The sequence below is a fragment of the Episyrphus balteatus genome, chromosome 1, assembly GCF_945859705.1.
Source record: "Episyrphus balteatus chromosome 1, idEpiBalt1.1, whole genome shotgun sequence".
Taxonomy (NCBI): Eukaryota; Metazoa; Arthropoda; class Insecta; order Diptera; family Syrphidae; genus Episyrphus; species Episyrphus balteatus.
In genome coordinates, this window is record NC_079134.1 from 166339190 (window position 1) to 166358890 (window position 19701).

The 19701-nt window shown below is 31.6% G+C and overlaps 1 protein-coding gene and 1 long non-coding RNA gene across 2 annotated transcripts in view; one reads left to right on the plus strand and one right to left on the minus strand.

Annotated features, from left to right (window-relative positions):
* Nucleotides 1–11513: 11513 nt before the first annotated feature.
* On the minus strand, nt 11514–12508 carry LOC129905750 (uncharacterized). Its single transcript, XR_008770646.1, has 2 exons — nt 12203–12508; nt 11514–12134 (listed from the first exon to the last, which is right to left on the minus strand). It is a non-coding gene; the product is annotated as an uncharacterized LOC129905750 (long non-coding RNA).
* Nucleotides 12509–16289: 3781 nt separating this feature from the next.
* Nucleotides 16290–19701, plus strand: part of LOC129914117 (protein suppressor 2 of zeste) — a 52939-nt gene continuing 49527 nt past the window's right edge. The window contains exon 1 of the mRNA XM_055993189.1: nt 16290–17873. The gene's annotated coding sequence lies outside the window, so the exon portion shown is untranslated. The remainder of the gene's footprint in view (nt 17874–19701) is intronic.

Consider the following 19701-nt stretch of genomic DNA (forward strand, 5'->3'; position numbering starts at 1 on the left):
TACTCGTTTTGTATTGAAAATAACTGAGAATTATAATGGAAGGGGAAAAAAAAGGTAAAGGCAATTTTGAAGTGCACACGATGTTGATGATAATGACGAAGCAATTCGAGGCAGTCGGGTAAAATTTATTATTGTCGAATATAATGTGAGTTTGAGTTTTGTGTTTGTTTGTGTGTTTGTGTGTGTTTTTTGGTTAAACATTGAAATTCGTTTTTGTGAATTGCTTATTTTGGAATTGATGATAATGAAGTTTATATAGGGTGATTCGAAATGAAGAGAGGTGTTTCTTTATTGATTATGTTAAATTAGGAAAAAAAATTCTACTTGGAAAGAAATATAATACCAAACTTTTACTATGGATTCAAGGAACAACACTCAACGATTCATCTTGTTCTTGGACTTCAAAGTGGGACTGAACAAAAAGGAAACCCGCATATTATGCTTGACAGACATCGAAAAGGAATAAGATAGAGTTTGAATCAAATCAAGTTAACTCAAGAAGCTATAATGGAACTTGGCTTTTCAGAATTTAAAGATAATCAAAAATTTTCGAACAGATGTCTTTTTTGGACAGGTTTTTAGCGAAAAGTCGGGACTACGAAAAATTAAGGCCGGAGTACCACAAGGACCAACTCTAGGACCTATTCTATTCAAGAGCTAAATACACCCCAAGTAACAATTTAGCTTTCATAAGGGTCAATGCAAGCTATTTTTTGGCTTTCATAACAAGAAGGACAGGTCTTATGCAAATCATTTTGGCGCATTTTACCGAAATTGCATAGGACTTTCCTTCACAGGTAGTCCACAAGCTAATAGCTAGTGACAACCAGCTTAAAATGGACTTACGGATTACTTGCGTAGGATGTTATAATAAGGCCTTATAGATGTTGTTGTAGGTGTTGTAGAAAATGTTGAATTTATGCATAAAAAAAGAGAATTAATTGAATTTTATTTCATTCTTTTTTTATTTTCTTTCGATTTTTCTCTGTTTTGCATTTTCTACATTTTATTTTATTTATTTTAATTTTTGCCTATTTTGTTTCTTTTCCTTTTTTGGAAATTCCACTGCTTTTTCTGTTGTTCTGAAATGATGAGAATATTATTTTAATTGAAAAAGAACACATTTTTTTATTTTCATCACCTGGTCCGACCAGGAATCGATCCCACGTACCTCTTCATCTGCATACCAAGCCAGCACCTTACCAGTAGACCTATGCTCAAATATTAAAGATGAGTGGAAAATTGGGAGCTAATTGAAACCTCACATTGAAATGCAATGTTTTTTTTTCTAATGCGTTACAAACATTGCATATCTGCAGGATAAAAACTTTGCATACTTACAGGTGAAAACATTGCATACTTACAAGAACCTCTTGGAACAGGTCTTATAGAGGCCTTCTGTCACTTGAAAATACAAGGCTTCTTTAGAACGGTTCAAACAGGTCTTATAAAGGTCTTCTTTAATTGATATTTACAAGGCTTCTTCTTAACACTTCTAGATAGCCTTAAGGAGACCTCCTTTCTTTCCAAAATGAATGACTTGCGTTAGTAAGCCTTAAACTAAACGTATACAAACTATAGCTTGTCGAATCGAACAAAATGGACCTTATGCAAGTAAAATTGTTACTTGGGACTGCATTAATGATTAACCAAAAAAAAAAAAAAATCCCAAGCAGAAGGACTATGTAGATGACTCTATTACATATTCAATTTCATCCTCGCTAGAGATTTGGGCTCCGCAGAGTGAAGGAGCACGTCAACGTAAGACAGACTAAAGTAATTTGCTTCAAACCACCACAAACAATAACGAGGATACGAAGAAGGATTTCCAACAACTCAGTTGTAGCAACAAAGAACAGTGCCAAGTACCAACAAACACGTTTTTTTCTCTTTTCATCTTATTCATGCACTACTCACGAAGCAGAATGAACTGAACAAGAAGACGAAACTAGTGCTTTGCAAGAAAATCATTAGACCCGTCATCACCATTTCCCCATCAGTCATGAAGAAGATCAAACCTTTAGAGAAGAAAATCCTCAGAGTTTGCATTGGACTTAATCGGAAGAGCCTTAGTATTGGCCAAAGAAAAAGTTGTACAAATTCGCATTCATGCAGTTAAATACGGCATAATGAAGAGTCTTTCTAAACGCTTGAAGCCTTAATTGAAAAAAAAAACTACAGTATTTATCAAGCAAAAAGATAAGATATTTGACATGAATCACTTCGGACACAAGAGAGACAAATTATATTTTTCAGTGAATTGGTAGCCAGCCACAACCTCAGGGGTCCCAAAAAAATAAATTGCTTTTTTGAAAGAGAAATTACATATTATGTTGGGGCCCCAAAAAATATTACTTGCATAATCTTAAGGACCGAGAAATAATAAGTGGGCGTATACGTAATTTTTTATTTGTTCTTATTTTCTATATCAAAGGGGCCCCAAAAATTTAGTCTTGCCCCGGGGCCCCGACAGCTCAACCTACGCCCCTGTGTCCATCCAGTTCTATTCACACTGAACTGAATCTTCCTCAACTATTCTAGGTCAAGAGCTTCTTGTCTTCAGACTTTATTGTCTTGAACGGTTTCCTTTTGGTTTGCAATACAAATATTTCCTTTTCGAAGATCATGTCCATTACATTGTCACTTCGTAATGTAATAATTACTTAGGGCAACAATGGTTTTGTTTAATTAAGTTTGATAAACTTATCCGAAAGTTTTTGGGGTGCTGAACTTTAATCCGAAGTCAACAAATTTCTATAAGCTCGCGTTTTTCAGATATTTCCATTATTAATCTTAATAAGCGAATATTTGTAACTTTTTAAGCATTTCCCTAGCTTACAGTGGTACCTGTATCACCCAAATCAGAGGTGCTAGAAAAAAACTGAGGGCAGATTTGCTATGTTTAGTTGAGGGAAAAAAAATAAGAATCTTAAAAAAACATTTGAGCGATGCAATCGTAGCTTGGTCTTTGAGATGAAAAAGTCATTCTTCAAAATATTGGACAACATAACAAAAGCACCGTTTTTCTTCGCAAAATGCTGTTGATTTCTTGGTTATTTTAACATTTTACCAAAAATTATTTTTTTTTTTAATCTTTGGATCACCCTGTGCGTGTCATCCAAGTAAACAATGCAAAACAAAACAATATCCCGCATCTATACATTATTGAGTTAAGTGTACTTTTATATAAAATGTGTATATAGTTGTGTTTGTGTTGAATGAATCACATAGCCTACGCACACTCTTACGACCAATATTGAATTGAAGTTTTTGTAGATGTGGGTAGGTTTAATGCCCATAGGGTTTCTGTTCAGCTACGCATTACGCATACAGAAATAAAATTAAATTTTAATTATAAACGTGTTCAAGCGTAGGTATTTTTAAACAATTTATCTACTTGGTATGTTGGTAGGTATGTAAAAAATTATCTTCATTTCGGAAAAAAATAAATTGTTGAAATTTGTAGGTACCTAGTTGTTTGACAAATAGAAAGATTTGTATCCAAGTTCAAATTTTTCAATTTTGTAAAGTTCCCTAAATTAATTTTAAAGTATTTCTGAAAGTGGGTTAGGTTTTAGTATTACATTCTTAAATGTATCTACTATTAGAACTATAAATCCTAAGTTCTAATAGATGTTAAAGATTTTTTATTTTCCTCAGATATCTATGTACCTACCTAAAATGTAATTTTCATATCAAAACTGAATCCATAATTTAGAAGTCGATACAAAAATAAAACTGAAGAAGTATGAGTGTCCTTCAATAGCACAATTTTTATTGTTTTCAAAAAGTACGAACACTGCTATCCTCTTCTTATGTAGGTACATAAAGTATTTCTATTTATTCACTACAGTATTTTAAATACCTACCTACCTACCCTCGCTATAATGTAAGATACTCGTACATAATAATTTTCCTATATGGTATTGTCTGTACTTATTTCTTTTGTTATTCCTCATACCCTCATGTTTCAGTCTTCACGACTAATTTCTGTTATGTGTTTTTGTTTTTTTTCCTTTTACATGTTTTTAATGTAAAAGACACTGCAATACCGACTCTGAGTTTATTCACTTTGTTTTTATGCTACCTCACCAACTTATCAAAATGGTGGAAACAATTTCTTATTGGAATTTTTTTCTGACAAGAAAAATATATACCGCCTGCAGGGGGCAAAAACTTGTGAACGTATTGAATTGCATTTTTGTTTGCTTTTTTTTTTTGTTACGAAAACGGCACATGTACCATGAACGTGACGTCAAATAAGGTATGAAGTAAAGTTTAAAACATACAGTAGTTATTGGAGCATTCCAATCTTCACCCGAAAAATGATTCTCAACCTGAACGATTATGCTGTTCAAATGTTAAAAATATGTTCTTTATTATAAGCTTTGTTTTTTCTATAACTCTACTCAGGAGCTACTCATTGTACTTATGATTTTATTCGGAAAATAAAAGCTAGTAGGTACTTTTAAGTACATAAGAAATTTTGATAGATATCCCAGTCTTCTCCGTATCCCTTAAAAAACTTACAGAGATATTGTACCATTTAATACATTAACCTACCCCCGAAAATAAATAAGAGAAGGGTGACAACGCCCTCTTGAAACTATTACCGAAAACATTTAAAAGCTTCAGCAAAGCTTTTACATCTATGTACGTATACAAAAAACTGATATTAAATACTTTGTTTCTTTGTTTGTTGTGTTTATTGTTTCTGGCAAAACAGAAAGTGTAGGTATTTGTTCTTTCTAACGACATTTGAACCAATTGGGCATTTCACAAGTAAACGTTCTTTTGGGCTTCTTCACATGAATAAATTTGAAATAAATGAAAAATAAAAAACAAAAAAAAAAAAAACGGCTAACCGGGCCGTTTACCCGGTTCCCACTCTCGTGTGAAATAGGCCTTAGTAGATAGACACGAAACCGAAAAAGTCGATAGGAAAAGATTTATCTTAGAAGTCCTTCACTAAAGTGACATTGGTAGGGTGGTTGTTTTGTTTTTATTTCCCTCCGATTTTCCTTAAAAATCCCAAATTTATCCAACCACCAATTCATCTAATTTTCCTGCAAGGAAGATTTATAAGGTATTCACATTGGTGAAGAATCAGTCCTTCTGTTTATATGGGATAAGTCTGGCCATTATCAACTTCGTGCAGTATCTATCTACTGGTTTTCAAAAGCCTCCCTCATGTTCTCCAAGGTTCTCAATGGTTCAAAGTACAAACTTCTCTTGACTGCACCAGCTTTGGTGGTCTATTTTGTTTCTTGCAGCATTTTCAACGTTTTGTATGAAGTGCCAAGCAGAACTTCTCAAAGGTTTGTGGGCACGGCAAAAATAAATATTAGGTATGCGTTTTAAGGTACCGAAAAAAGTGACTGAGTTTGGCTGGCTCAACAGCAGCAAAAATGTACACAAACAAGTCCAAAGAGTTATGGCTTTATGTTTTTTAGTCTTTGTTCTTTGTTGCACTTAAGCATCTAAGCTGAACTCCTATTAATAGTTCTGACGTAGATACATGACATAGTCGATAAGATGATATTCCTCCATTTTCTCAATAGGTAACCATGCTAAGAACTTCAGTAGGATTACCTAAATGCATACAATTATGAATGTATCTACTACGAAATTTCTTTATGATACAAATTCTATAACAATACAAATTGAAACCGTTATTCAACCGCACTTTTCTATCATGTTAGCATTAGCACTCTTATAAACGGTATTCATATTCACATTGGCCTCAGTCTGCCGACTCATTTTGACATTTCTGTGTTCCTTTTCACTTGCACTTCATGGTAACAAAGTTACAAATTAAAATAAACGAAAACACTCCTAACCGTATGTTCAGCTATAATGAAAAAGTGTGTCACTTTGAGCATAATTCCAGGTACCTATTTGAACATTTTGCTAAGATTTTATAATCTAATCGCCTCTAAAAAATCGTTTTAGTCATTTACGTGTCAGTCAGAAATCAGGAAAACGGTACCGATAAAAACGGTGCAAAAATGTTTTTATTATTTCAAAACCACGAACTTATTTTCGATTGTAGATACCTACATATAATTTTTTTTATAAATAAATTTTTTAATTGTGTTTTGACGGGTGCCTGCTAGTTAATTTTGGTCTTAAAAATAAAATTTCTATTTCTCCTGTAAAAACTCATGACTGCCAAATTTGAAAGAAATCGGTTCAGAAATGTAGCTCAACATCTTGATACAGACATACAGACAGACAGAATTCCGGGACCCAGTTTTTTCGCCTTCTAAATGTTATCTGAAGCTCAACTAATAATATGAAATTAGGTACGACATTTTTTCTAGTTCCGTAATGATTTTTCTATATAAAAAGTCATGAATGTTTTAGGAAGTTTCGTCAAAATAAATTTACTTTTTAAGCTAAGTAGGTAATTGACGTTCACAGTTCAATTCAATAATTTGTATGTTAAACAAGAAATACAAACAATAGTCGTGTTTTCGTGAAAATTATGTCAAGTAAAGCCTAGTATACAGTTCTTTTCGATAAAAAATGAAATGCACGAACTTGCTCTTAGAGTTAAAGTTGCTTAAATTTTTATGACTTTTTATATAGAAATTTGGAAAAAAAAAAAAATAAAATTCGTTTAAAAAAAAAAAAAATAAAATAAAATCTGAAATTAAATTGCCCTCCAAAACAAGTATGCAGTTTTGATTGATATATTAAGATGCATTTTTAGAAAAAAAAAATTTCAAAATCGTTAGAGCCGTTTTTTAAAAAACTAATTTTTTTATAAATAATTTTTTGGAAAAAAAGTTTTAAAATAAAATTGGCATGCCATTCTGTAGAAATCACTAATCAACATCTAAAAACAAAATTTCAAAAAAAATTCAATGTCCCGTTTTCGAAAATTTGATTTTTCAAAATTTTTTTAAAAATCCAAAAATTAATTTTTTCAAAATTTTATTTTTAGCTTATATTTAAATTATATAAATGCTTCTTCACAAAAAGTTTCGTTGAAATCGAATAAGCAGTTTCGGAGATAATTGGATTTGAAAAAAAAACGGTTCTATGACAGGTACCGTTAATAATGATTTTCAAAAAAAAAATGTTTCATTTAAAGATAGACCTTAGCTTAAAACTAACATTTGAATTTTTTGAACAAAATCGTTAGAGCCGTTTTGGAGATATTTCAATTTTACTAAAATCGGTATATGACAAGTACCGTTATTTTTGGTCTAAAAAATTAATTCCAAAAACCCCTCTGGAGAGTCGCCAAATAACGCTACATACCAAGTTTGACATTAATCGGTCCATCCGTTTAGGCTGTAGCTCCTTATACAGACAGACAGACAGACTGACAGACTGACAGACAGACGGACTTCCGGGACCCACTTTTTTGGCATTGTCTACCATCGTAATGTCATGGAAAAATGTTATCTCAACTTTTTTTTTGTACGAATGCATAACTTGATATAGTATAGTACCTATATCGCAAGTAAAAATAAGTGGTGAAGAAAAAAAATATTTGTGGTAAACAGATGACAGTTGTAAATGGCCATACTTCGGTTAATTTTTAAAAGAAAAATTACTGAGCCCAGCATTTTGAAGAAAATTGAATCTTATTTTTTTTGTTTAGTTTAGAGCAATGAATATGTTTAATCTAAGCAAAAAAAAAGATACAGCCAAAAAAGCAAAACAACTCAAAAATTAGAATATTTTGATTTTTTTGTTATGTTTGTTTCGGCTGTTTTGGTATGAAAATTTTTTTTTTTCAATTTTTAAAAAACATTATTCGTATAGGAAAATTCTCTACAAAAATTTTAAGAGAAATTTATCAAAATTTTGCTTTTTTACGAGATATATTGAAAAAAACCAAAAAGGGGGCTTTTGGCCCCTATCTTCAATTTTCACCCCCTCATTTAATGGCACTTTGCGGTTTTATCTTCTTTTATAACCCATTGAACGATTCCGATAACGATTGCAATAAAAACCCATGAACGTCTTTGTTCCTTATTGCTATGATTTTTATGACATACATAATCAATAGCCTATTTCCTCTACAAATAAGAGTAGGGGCGTAAAAAAAAAAAATGGACCACAAAATTGACCGGCAAAATCCACATTATTCATCTTTGACCTCTCCTGAACTCAAATCCATTGATGAAACTCGGTCCTTATATTTTGCATACTCAACTACCTCTAGCGTCCTAACAAGGTGAGTAAAATTTTGTTGCTGGGCTCGGTAGTAAATTTGTACTGGCTGAAATTTAAATTCGAAGTCGCACGGAAACACTGCTAATATAATGTTTTATAAATTCTCGTGAATATTCAAAGAAAAACGTCAGCCATTTGCAGTTACAAATAATAAAAAAAAAAACTGTGATCAAAAGAATATTCTAATAGCTAACGAAAAAAAAATTATGTAATTACATAGTTGGAAATATCATGGTTAGTTGAGGAAAAGTGAAAAAGGACAATTTTTACACTGACAAAAAAACAAATTTTTATTTTTAAGAGGCTGGTTGTTTTTTTTTCCATAATTTTTAAACTAAGAAAACGAGAAAAAGTGATGGAATTTGTCGGAATTACTATGATTAGTTGAGGAAGACTAAAAAAGTACTATTCGTGTACCTACTGAAAACAAATCACCTCACACACCATTTTATATTTTGGTTTTTACTTATTACTTTTGAAAAAAGTTTTGATAGATTATACTAAGCATGTAGCTTTTCTAGGTGCTCATATATGGCAAACCAAAAAAATCAATGATTTTAACACTTGAACAAATATTTGTATTATGTGGTTTTAAACGTGAAATCATTCGTATATTCCTGATACAACATTCAATCACGTAAGACTTCTAAGTAAAATAAATACAATTGAGGCGTAGTGCTATCTTTTTCTAAGTTAAAAATTAAACAAGGTCACTGTGGCGTATACGTACTATTTTTATTTTATTTTGTATGTGACTACAAAATAATGCTTTTATAATCTTTAACTGAGGGTAGGATTGCGAAAATAAAAGTTGGGCTATTCTGGGCTAACCTTGGGAAAAAACAGGAAAACAAATTCATAACTTTTTTCGGTTTCAACTAACACTACCTATGGATATTGAGTACCTACATGAATATTGCCAATTTTAAGAATTATTTCGTTTCTAAGCTACTCATAATTTTTAACAGTCACAGTCACACTATTAGTCATTTAAAAAGAAATTTTATTTCAAAACTAGTTTTATGTCGCAAGGTCGAGGTTCACACATAGCTAGTAAAAAGTTTTCATAACCTTTATTACTCACGAGAGTATTGATTTATCACAAATAAAACGAGACAAAAGCTTACAATGCATGAAAAGCCGACTAATTGGACAAAAAATTAAGTTTCAATTTTTTGCGTTTGTTTAATATGCAAAGTTTAATAAAGTTGCATTTTATTCCTCCTAACACAGGGAAACTAAAAAAATAAGTTATCTGAATCTGAAGTTGCCCAAAAAAATAATCTTCTTTTACAAAAGAATTACAATAAATCAATCAGACATGACAATACGATGATACTATTCTGTTTGACATACTCTGTTTATCTTGAACTGTAGCCTTAATTACTGAAGCAATTTTCTACAAACTTTGTTTTTATGACTTTTATGAGATTGAAATTTTGCTTACGCTACCTACCAGCCTTCCTCTTCCGTTTATTCGGCGCGGGGCGGCGTTGTTATGATCTAGCGGATCACAATTCTCCTTTGTCCATATCGCTCATTTACTTGAACGCTGCCATAACTCAAAAAATTAGTTTTTCAGGATACGAGTTTTAAATTTAGTATTGATCTGTTTTTGTATGTAAAATGGAAGTTTCTAACACAAAACTGGTGCGCCTTGTTCGTCGTTTTTTGAAGCTGAGAAATGAGTTTCTGCAGTATTAGAGATTAATTTATTCCAATAACATCTGCATTAATAAACTCAAAACCTGTGATTTTTGAGTTATTACAGTATTCAAGGAATTCAAGTAAATAAGCAATATGTGCTTCACATTAATGATCCGTCTGTATGGAGTTCGATGGGTTGGCCTCAGAAATCGGGGGCAAGCTCCCGGTTTTGTATTGTTCCAATTCTGGAGACCAACTGATAGCTGATGGTGTTTTTGCATTTGTTTGTATAGCAGGAGTTCTGTAAGTCCTGCTGTCATACGAGGCATCTTCATCTCAGCTGTTGTTTACTTTCTCTAATACCCTTTGTACATTGTTCAACATTGTGAACTGTATGTGATTAATTGACACACAACAGCGGTGTAGAGGCTTCATTTTAACTTAGGGGGCATTTTTCGATCACAGAAGATATCAGACTTTTACGGTTACGCTCCCTACTGCCATATAACCAAAATAAAATATACATTTTTTTCTGCAAAATCTCTGGCAATTAACTTCGTACTTTTTAATGCAATCCGAAGATAAATCTACGGACTAAAAACACTGCAGCTTGGGAAAGATTTAGAAATTCAGTTTGGAAGAGTTCAAAATAAACAAAAAAAAAAATGCTTCAATGTCAAAAATATATAGATTAAATAAAAACCATCGAGAAATTCAAGTACGGCAAAATTGTTCATGATTTTTTTATAAATACCCGTAGATCAGGGTTCTAGTAAAATAGGACTTATCGAGATTGAAACTTTTGTAAAACAAAAACATTTTAAAACCTTTATAAACTATTTTCAAAGCTTTAAAAGAACTATTGATACGGGTGGAAACTCGTTTAATGACTGAGTACTTTCCATTTTTGTTGGCAGTAAAGTTATGGCCGCACCTAACAAAAACATATCTATTAAAAAGGACTTTGAATTAGTGCCAGGACATTGCCAAAGATTTACAAATCATTTTTACTTGCGATATAGGTACTATAGTTACGGTGCACATATTTCTGAAAGTGAATTCCGAGAAATGAAAAATTCGTTGGATATAGTTTGGAAAATATTGATTTTTCAAAATAAAAATAAAAATTGAATTTTTTTTAAAATGAGTTTTCACAGCTTTTCCTTATTTTGATATGAGATTTCTTAAACTAATTTATGGGAGCATTAAGTCGTTGGCGAAATCAGAAATCAAGAAAGCGGTTTAAAAATAGGTATTGTAAATAAGTTCTAAAAAAAGATGTTTTAATCAAAATCATGAGAGCTGATTTGAAATTGTATAATCTTTAATTCAACTTTTAACATGCTTAAAAGTTTTAAAACTTAGCTGGGTTCTTTACTCTTCCATAGTTGCTCATTATTCGAAAAAAAAAACTTTTCCAGGTGTAGCTTTTCAACCTGACAAACACAAGCTGGTGGTATGTAATTTGCGAAAAATTTAAAAAACTTATAAAGCCTAGCCTAGTAAGAGGCGAAATGAAAATTTTCATAAAAAAACCAACTCAACGAAATCGAAAATTTTGCTTTTCGTGGCACATTACGCAGCCTAGCTGCTGGGGACTATTGTTTTGCTTCAGCCGCGTACTATAGGCTTAACGCTTTTATTAAAAAAAAAAATTTTACATTTCATATAGGGTCAATGTGGGTAAATGTAAACAGGGGTAAATGAAAACATGGCTCATAACAAGCTTCAGTTAAATCTATTTGATGCATACATAAGTACAAATCGCGGACGCATGTATCTTTTAACTTATACGTCAAGCTCATTGCTGTCAAGAGAGAATTCATTCGACGAGCGTATTTTCCGTGAAAGATAATTTTTTAAAGTGCCAAACAAGTCGTTAGTCTTTCAGAAAAATTAAATATTTTTGCAAATTCAATAAAGTCAGTATAATTTGCAAATATTTTTTTGTTTTTAATTTTGATGTAGATTCTATGTGATACAAGCAAATTTTAAAATACAGGACATTTATGTCGATTTGCATGTGTTTACATTTACCCCAGAATATTTTTCATAATGGGTAAATGTAAACAACGTATTCTGGGGGTAAATATAAACATACATTTTCGGTGAAATTATTGGTTTTAATAAAAATAACATATTTTTAGTCAATTACTACTGCTAAAGTGCCGCGGAGTCACATTTTAAAGTAGCCAACACCATCATTTTCAGTGGATGATGTTGCAAAATCGGCCTTTGACGTAAAAAAACAAAAAATATTACGTTCAGAGCTGCTCAGGATGCATATTGGGCGCCTATATAAAGAATCAAAGGAAGAAAACAAAAACTTTTATTGGAATTTAAAAAAGTTTTTGTCAAATACCTTCTTGAACGTTTTTCAAGTTGTTATCCATATGATAAAGAGGAAATTCTAAATTTTATACCACCGTTTACATTTACCCCGAATTTGCAAAAAAACACAAACATGGTGGGGTATTTGTAAACATGCCATATTTGACAGTAATGTAAACAATTTGGGAAATATTTGTTTATATTTATAAAGAAGAATTGCCATCATTTCATATTTGCATTTGAAGATACCATTCAAGTTGTTCCGTGAAAACATAAAAAAATCTAAAGTCGAAAGAAAAAAAAGACATGAAATTGTTTACATTTACCCACATTGACCCTAAAATTTTTGTTTTTTGAATGTTATAAAATCTTTAACAATCTAGGCATTTTTTAACATAACAGCAAGTACGTGCGACCCAGTCGTGCATTTTATGTAGAAGAACAGTGCCCTAATATTCACAAAGTATCGACAAAAACATGAAAAAAAAACTAAAGAAAGATTTAAAAAACTATGTTGGCAAACTTGCTCCTACTGCTTTAAATGTAACCCTTAATGTGTTTGATTAACTAACATGGACAATTTATGAAGATAGAAAGTTGTAGGTACCCGAAAAAAAATACGTAAAATGATGGCATCAAAGCCCCTGGAATTACGTTTCACCAGATCTGTTGATATTTCTCGACTATTCTTTAAAAAGTTCTATTTCTAATAAAATTCTTTAAGCTTTAAAATTATTTGGTTACCTTTGGAAAATAATAAAAAATTGTTTTCGTTGAAAAAGTTATCAAAAAAACCGTACGAAAACAACGTTAACTTCAAGAAATCAAGTAAACTTGTATATAGCATTCACTTGCCACTCAGTCTTCTGTTAAAATTACTATCTGATCGCATCTAAAAAGTTCAACAAAAAAAAACATGATTTTTAAAAGTACTTGCTGTAAATACTAAAGGACTGTTTTTTTTTTTCAAACCAAAATGATAAAATGTCAAACGACATTTTTTCGACTAGTAGTTAGGACAGAGTATTCGTGGATCAGTCAGTACTCCTGGGGCCCAATTCCGCGAGAGTGAGCTTTGCACGGAAAAATGTGTAAATTGCCTTGCGAACAAGGCAGGCAAAAACTCACTCAAAAAAACACACTCTTGGGGAATTGGGCCCCTGCTCTGTAACTTAATCACAACATTTTTGAATGTCTATAAAATCCATTTTCTGCCTAAATAAAACAAAATATCTTTCAAATTCAGAATTTGTGAATTAATAAATTATGAATTTGAAAGAAATTCTTTTTATTTTGATGCAATAAAATGTATTTAGTAGTTATTCAACAATTTTATAGCCAGTGATAAAATTTGCAGAAAAGAAAAACACTGTACAATGCGCTGCGCTGTGAGGACAGTCACAATTGTAACGAATGCAGTGAAAGTTAATTTTTTGGTGTCACGCGTGTCTTGCTGTTTTTTTATGTTTTTGGGCCTAAAATATTATATTATGTCTTAAATAAGCAAAGTGACCAAACTTATTTTTCAACTTTTATAAGTTTTTGTAAAACAAATAATTTGTACAAAATCATGTCCCCTACGTTCTCTCTTCCCCTAGAATATCACAGCTACAGCAGCAAATCGTTTCAGTGTTCCAGGAGAGAGAGGCTCTTTTAACAATGGTTTCTTAGAACAATATCGGACCTCAGCATAATGAACCAATCTTAAGTAAAACCAACGAATAATAAATCCTTTAAGGGCCATTTGCTGAAACGAGTTTTAAATATTTATGTAGACTATGAACTCGTATTCCCTACTTTTTCCTCTGCGTAAACTGTAAAAACAAAAATAAATAAATAAAAAACATAAATCCTTAAGTTTCGTTTGACCAAACGGGTCTTTAAGTGAAGTACAATGTTGTGAGGGAGCTTATTTCAAAAAAGGAGCAAAAATCCGGCTTGGAAGTAACGAAGGTTAAGTCAACAGTACCTACTCGTACTGTTCACAAAAACTATTATATAGGGTCTTGTCCGGAGACTAAACACATAAAGGGGCAAAAGATAGAGATGGAATACGAAAAAGAATTTTATGAAGGCACTAAATGGTGCCTTTAATTTTTTTCTAAATGTTTAATTCCAGGTTTCCAGGATAAAACATATTTTAGATTTATGTAGGTAGGCTTAATGATTGTATTCGGAAATTCACTCACTGTTTTTGAATTTTTATTCCAATACAAATATTATCAGAAGGCTTCTAACATTTCGTCACCTAGAACTAGGGCTACTTAGACTATGTCACAATTAAAAAAAATTTTCAGGAGAGCAATTTTAGAAATTAAAAATGTGTTTATGTGCGATCAACTGGTGGATGAGTAGTATAGTGTGTGTCACTTTTGTAGGTATAGCAAAAAAAAAAGTACTCTAATTTTGCAATGTAATAGTGGCAAAAAGTTTTATTAGGGTCTAAGGTTTAATAATATGTAAACAAAAACTATAATATCGTTCGTCTTTGGCTCGCTCAAATCGGTTGAAGTTGTTAGGAAAAAAACGATTTTATATGAAAAAATGATTTCTTTTCCTTCGCATATTATTTCGCAGCTTCTTTACTTAGTCTTCAATTCCAACAAATATAAGCTTAAAAGTTTTTTCTTATATATATATATATATTTAATATATTTGTTTTTGTATTTAAACGGTGCAATTAAAAAAAAAACATATATCTTAAAAATCTCTAAAAATCCAAATTTCTTCGATTTCTTCCTATATTTTGAGCGAGCCAAAGATATTAATTAAAATGAAAATTGTAAACGCAGGATTTATTTTTGATAAGTAATGTAACTTTTAAAAGCTATTACATTTGAAAATTCCATACTTTAGCATTTTGACACACCCTAATGAGTAGGTATTGGTACCTAGTCAGTTTTCAATTGAAAGGTGATTTAATTGAAGTTTTGGTCTGAAGACAATGCGAACAACTTCAAATTCTATCGTACGTATTGAACTAAGATATCACTTTGCTTCAACAATTTCTTGGATAGGAATTTTAAATCATTAACTTTAATTGAAAGAATTTCAGAGTCGCATGCTAATAATAATTAGATAATATTGAATGAGAAAGTGAATTTTGTGCTTTAAAACTTCTTCCCAGTATAATCGGAGGTTCACCTAGATACAAAGATATCTACATGGTTAAGTGAAGGTCAGATATATTATCTACGAGATTAAACAATAACTTTAATCGCTATAGCTTTAACTTCCATAAAGTTTCTAGGAAATTATAAGCAGACATCGTTACCTACCTTCTCAACTTACTAAAATACAAAATCAATATTCAAACCACTAAAACTATAATTACACTTCTTATAGTTAATTTCAGTCTTTTTTCATAAAATTCTCAGAATTCATTCTCCACTTCCATGCCTATAAAACAGCCTTCATACTTAAAAATAAAGTAGAAACATCCAAACAAAACGATACAAACGTGATATAAAATCGAAGAACTACACAAAAAAAAAAAAAAATGAAAAATAAAAATGAACAACAAAAGCACCACCAACAAGATTATACAAAAAAAAAAAAATATAAAAAAAAAAAAAATACATCGCCTCCATTGAATCGCATGAACCTGAAATCTCCACACCGCCGAACAACAAACGAACGAACACAAAACTCACTCACAAAGTGGTCGGGGTAAGCGTCACTTTCTCTCTCATTCACTCTATCCCAACTTTATATACACCCTATTCACTCTTCCAACACACCCTGCTCAAACAAAAATACATTCTACTTTTTTTTTTCTTCTCTTTTTTCCTTTGAAAAATCCACCGGCAGATACACTTTCTGTGTATCTATCTGATGACGACACTAGCGCCGCCACGTATCATTAACGTACATTTCGTGCAACAACAAACAAGTTTTCCCTTCGTTACACAAACAAAATGGACAAAATCGGCACAATTCGGCTCTGTTCGGCTACAATCGGATTGACGTCACCCCTCGTCTACCAATCGCCAAGAGGCTTACTCAAATTAAAGGCGGAGTTATCAAAGCAATTTTGTACCTTTCATTATATTCCATCTCTTTCGGACTAAGGGAATTTATAGAAATGAGGACCTGTATCGTCTGCGCCATGTCCGATGTACTTTAGTCGAGTGATAGTGTTCGTGGTAGAAGGTACCGTTATCGTCTCATCGAACAAGAAAAAAATAATTTTTTTCAGTGAGACAAGAAAAAATAATAAAAACAAAAATTCAATTAAAGTTTGATGAAAAATTCCATCAAAATCAAACAGAACTGATAACATTATAAACAATTTGACATTTCATAAGACTCGGTGGTGAAAAAAAGAACTAAATTTTCTCCACTTTTTTTGGTGCCGGTGAAAAAAAATTTAAAGAAAAAATCAATTTAAAGTGAAAATTTTTCAGGGAAATTTTTTTCTTCTTTCCTTCCCACAAAATCAAAGAAAACAGCTGGAATTTAAAGAAAATTACAATCTGTCAAATTGATAGAACTGTCAAGTTACTTATTTTAAGTAAAAAGGTGACATATTGCAATGACAAAAATTGAATTAAAAAAAATTTAGTGAAAAAATATAAATTTTTTTTTATTACAAAAAAAAAAAAAACCAAAAGACGACGAAGAAGAAAATCTAATACGAATTTAGAGTTCGCTCTCTCTATCCCCCAATATTCATGATATTCCTATCTCTCTTTTACTCTTTTGATCGCCGTGTATATCGGGTGTGTTCGTTTAACAACAGCAAGCAGCAATAGCTGAGGCCAGAAAGTGGTGGAATTCTCGAAATGTCGTCGTCGTCAATGTTTGTATTTGTGAGAAAATCTAACACACACAACACGTGACTTTCCTTTGATTATGATGTTCTTCTGTTGACTGTTTTTGTTAGTGTGTGTGTATTAGTATTGTTTGTGTTGTTGGAGAGATTGCGCAATTTCCAACATCGTCGTTTTCGCTTCCATCGAGTGTATCTATTCGATACGGATTCAGAACTGCGTCTGCATTCGCCGCCAGAGGTCGTCCGTGTCGTCGTCGTGCATTCAACAAAGTTTCTTCTTCATCAAACGCGCCTCATCGTACCGTACCGCGCCAACCAACCAACGAAGCAGAAAACACTTTGCAAGATACACACAATTTTTTGTTGTTGTTGTTGCGTTTCGCCTTCGTGTTTCTATCGTTTGCCCGCACTTCGCATCAAAATGCAAAGAAGATTGTGTGTGTGATCTCTGCAAAAACGAAGTGCGTAGTTTCGATGTGTGGTGTGTGTGCGTGTGTTTGTGTATTATAATTGACGGTTTTATACGTCAGAATTTATTACAATATTTTACGGGCCTTTTTGTGGATTAGTAAAGGCACAGCAGCGTGTGTATATTTTATTACTTTGCCCCTTCCCAGTCACCTTTTGTAAATTGGTGTGTGTGTGTGTTTGCTTGTTTCGTCTGTTCACCAACTCGCTTTTATTGTGGATTACGCGTTCTGTGTGGTGTGTATGTGTTGAGCATACACGCTCGCAGATAATACATCTCTGTGAACCCAAAACAGCAGCACACACTCTTAATTATAATAATAATAATAAATCTGGAGGATTGATAGGAGTGGAAGAAAGACCGTAAAAGAAAATACAACAAATTTTATAGAATCGGGCTCCAAAGAGGAATACGAAAGAAAAATTAATTCATGGATGGATGCTTTAGTGGATTTCAGATGTAAGTATAAATTCTGTTTGTATACAGATGTTTTGTGTGTGTTGGTTGTGTGTTTGGTGAAAATAAAATATTATGATATGCGGTTTTTTTTTTGGATTTTCTTTTGTGTTTCTATTCGTATACCCTATTTTGTAGATTTTTTATTTCGATTTTCTACTAGATTTGCTTTAAAAATTGTTAAACTGTGTATTGTGTGTTTGTTGAACGTGTATAAGGATGTATTGGTGTATAAAGAAGAGGGCATCAGCATGAAAAGATGTTTTTCTTGCTATTTTTTGTTGTTTCTTTTAGCTGGTACTTTCTTGAATATTATTTTTTTTCTATTTCTCTTTTGAGTCGGTGTGTGACACGTTTTCTTTTTGTTTTTGTTGTGTTTTTTTTTTTCTCATCTAATTGGTTTTTGATGATGACAAATATGAGACTGAAAGATTTCGCTTTATTTTATTATTGTTTTTTTCTTATTCCTTTTTTGGATTTTAGCATAATAAAAGCTTATAGATAAAATAAACAAAAAAAATATTAAGCTCTACCTACATTCACATTAAAGTCTTTTTGGAGTTGTAAAAAATTAGATTTTTAAGTTTAAAATGCCATCGACCCTTTTTTGTTTTTGTAGTTTTTTTTTTTTGCTTGTTTAAAGTTTTGTATAAAATTTTATTTTGGCCCCATTTGGCCCCCCTTTTTCTCTTTTTTATCATTTTCTCTCTCTTCAAAAAAAGACCGACGGAGTATTTTTTTTTTTTTGTTGTTATATTTTGTTTTGTTTGGGAGGAAAAACCTGCGCTTTAAAGTCATACAGAAAATGAAAAATGACGATGATGTTTGTTGAGGACACGAAGTGATAGAGGAAATATATCTACATGAAGTAGAGAGTAAAAGAAGAAGAGTCCATGTACTGGCAAGTGTCCTTATATGTTTGAGCTTTTTCTACTTTTTGTTGTTGTTGTTGGTATTATTGGAGGTACTTTATGGTAATGGTGAGCTTTATTTGAGTAGGTAGGTATATGCAGTTTTTTTGCTAGGTTTTTTTTTTATAATAAAATGGAGTGCTTCTTTGAATTTGAATTTTTATTTTTTATATTTTTTTTTTAAGTTCTATGCAAAATGATATTTATTGGGGAATATGCTAATTTTTTTTTTTTAGTTTATTTTATTTCATTTTATGGTAATGGAGTGAACACACATATTTGAATTTTTTTGCAATAGCAAAAAATAGTGATAAAATGCTAAAAATGTATATGAGGATGTTAAAAGTTGAGGGTTGGATTTTAGAGCTCCACATCATATATGATAACTATTAGGTATAAGTTTGAAGCTTTTGTTGATAAAGTTTTGTAGGTATGTTTTTTTCGTATGTATATTTTATGGACATATATTTAATTAAGTGGCACTTGACATTGACATTGTTTTGTATTACTATCTGTATTCACATAACTAGATATAAAGCTATATAGGAAGTTATTGGTAGAGACCTGTTGAGTTGATTGATTTTTTAACCAAATTATAGGTACCTACTAACATACGTTTTTTTTAGTTTTTAAAGTTCTCAACTGACTTTGGGATGCTGTTGTTTTTTTTTCCAAAAACTCGTCCTTTTTTTCTTTTATAAAATTTGACTGAAAAGATGAGTTATCTACAAACAATTTTAACGACAAAACTCTTCCTCAGAAACCTTAGTAAATAGTGTAGGCACGAAATAGTAGGAAGTTTTTTATTACACGGTTAGAAAAATGAGATAACCAGTTGTCCTTCTGAAACTGTCAATGCGCCATTAATGACAAAATTTAAAACTGTGTAACTGCATCATTGCTGACACACAGAAATTTTG